The sequence below is a fragment of the Numida meleagris genome, chromosome 21, assembly GCF_002078875.1.
Source record: "Numida meleagris isolate 19003 breed g44 Domestic line chromosome 21, NumMel1.0, whole genome shotgun sequence".
Taxonomy (NCBI): Eukaryota; Metazoa; Chordata; class Aves; order Galliformes; family Numididae; genus Numida; species Numida meleagris.
The window spans coordinates 2,338,358-2,340,818 of NC_034429.1; the positions used below are offsets into that span (position 1 = coordinate 2,338,358).

The window sequence follows — 2,461 nt, forward strand, 5'->3', positions numbered from 1 at the left end:
CCCCCAACCCCGCGCCATTCATCCTGTAGAATTTCACACCAGGAAACAGCTTCATTACATCAACAACAGGAAGACCCCACTGATTTGTCACAGGGAAAAACAGCTGTTAGTCACACATCAAGGGAGCAGGGGAGGGGAAGAAATCTCACCTCTTCCCTTTAATGTTCGCGCCGTTCTTTAATGCCGATCGCTCTGCAGAGGAAAGCGGCCACCGGCTCCTCCATAAGTAACCATCACCCAGCGAGTGCCAGTTAATATCTGAGTGCCTTCCTGCCTCTCCCGCTCCATGATTGCTTTCGAAAGAAAGATTAATTCCAACTTTAAAAAGGAAAACACTATTTTTATCATTGCCAGAAGTCTATACGGGTTTAAAAAAGAAAAAGCGCTCGCTTGTCGTTTTACATCTTGCGATTTTGTCAGTTGTTTTAAAACATGTCTCCTGTAATAAATAAGATCATTTTTATGCACTTGTTCTGCTGCGATCGGCGCGGAGCAGAGCCAGGGAGCGGCCATGGGGCCACGGTGGGACCTGGCAAACCCAGAAGACTGAAAATAGGGAACAAGAGCACCGAGGGCCACGCAGTTGTGTTGGTCATGGAGCACATTTTGTGCTCTTAGAGGTACAGGAGCAAACCCAAAAGAGGGAAAACAGAAGAAGAGCACCAAGGGCTACACAGCGCATTGGGCATGGACAATGTTTTGTGCTCTTACTGGTACAGGAGAAAACCCAAAAGAGCAAAAATAGGGAGTGAAGGCACCAAGGGCCATGCAATTGCATTGGTCGTGGAGTACATTTTGTGCTCTTACTGGCACAGGGGCAAAACTCAAATGACCAAAAATAGAGAAGAGCACCAAGGGCTATGCAATGCGTTGGCCATGGACTATGCTTTGTGCTCTTACTGGTACAGGAGAAAACCCAAAAGACCAAAAGCAGAGAATAAGAGCACTGAGGGCTACGCAATGCGTTGACCATGGACAACGTTTTGTGCTCCCACTGGTATAGAAACCAAACCCAATAAAAATGGAGTGCAAAAGCACTAGGGCCTACACAACGCGTTGGCCATGGTCTACGTTTTGCTCTCTTACTGGTATAGGAGCATAATTTTATTTGGTATAGGAGCATCATTTTGTTTTGTTAACGCTGCGTTGTTGTTGGCACGCAACTTGAATTAGCTTGAGGAAAGACTTTTTTTTTCCTCTTTCCTTCGGACTTGAATGGCTCCTTTGAACAGAGGCCTCTCCTCCTGCATCAGCGCTGTCCGGATTGAATCAATCTTGAGGTCAGCTTTGGGGGGGGAAAGAAGAAAAGCCCCCAAAGAGGGGACACTGACAGTCTGGCAGTCAGTGATCAGTAGCAGGGGAGAAGCGACGCTGGGCCGTGCCATGGCCGTGTTGGTGCTGGTGAACCCAGCAGAGCCACTTCCCAGAACCCAGAGCACACAGGCTCTGTGAGGGGTGGCCCTATGGGCTCAATAATGGCAGCACTGCTGGAACATAAAGCATCTGCCAGGGGGTGGTGTGTTTCATTGCACGTCTCTGTCTCCCTCCTGCAGCGGGGACCCCAAACCAAGAGGTGATTCTGTGCTCCAGCATCACCCCCTTGCCCTATGAACTTGGTACCCCCAGCTCCCACTCTCTCAGGTGGAGCCCATGGGACGCTGCACTGTTCCTGGTGAAATTTTTAAGAGTGTAAACCAAACAGAGTGGAAAACCACTGAGAGAAACGAGTGTTGTGGGTTGCAACGCAAGGAAATGGCACTTTCTGTGGGGCCGGTTCCCCTCCGCAGGTGCACCCCAAGGGCTGGTGACAGCATGCAGCACTCGGTGCCCTCGTGCCCATTCCTGCAACAGCAGAAAACACCCTGCCACAGCCAAGTGCTGCTGCTGATAAAAGGAATTTAAACGCTGGTGATTACACTGTGTGCAAAATAAATATGTACACACGCAAACTGTGTTGGCACTCCAGGTTCGGGCGACACCGCTGACCTGGCAGCAGCTTCACCGTGTGCTGGGCATGCACCCAGGCAGGGAGCCAGCAGGGTCATCCTGCAGGGACGGGGTGCCAAGCTGTGCTGTGCCACGCCGTGCCATGGCAAGCTGTGCTGGGCTGTGCGAAGCTGAGCCACGTTGTGTTAGCCAAGCTGCGCCGTGCCACACCAAACCGTGCCAGCCAAGCCATGCCATGCCATAGTGTGCTGGCTGAGCCATGCCATGGCATGACGAACCACACCAGCCAAGCCATGCCGTGCCGTGATAAACCCCACCAGCTGAGCCACACCATGCCGTTCTGAGCTGTGCCAGCAGCGCCACGCCATGCCCTGCGAACCAAGCCGAGCCACGCCGAGCTGTGCCAGCCATGCCGTGCCAGCAGAGCTGCGCCATGCCTTGCCAAGCCACGCAAGGCCACGCCGCGCCGTGCTAATCCGTGTGATGCTGAGCCGAGCTGTGCCGAGCCGAGCTG

The 2,461-nt window shown here is 52.9% G+C and overlaps 1 long non-coding RNA gene across 1 annotated transcript in view; it reads right to left on the bottom strand.

The window, feature by feature from the left end:
- The window catches only part of LOC110387215, a 3,017-nt gene extending 562 nt beyond the window's left edge, over nt 1-2,455 (bottom strand). Inside the window, exon 1 of the long non-coding RNA XR_002432440.1 lies at nt 150-2,455. This is a non-coding gene — a long non-coding RNA (uncharacterized LOC110387215). The remainder of the gene's footprint in view (nt 1-149) is intronic.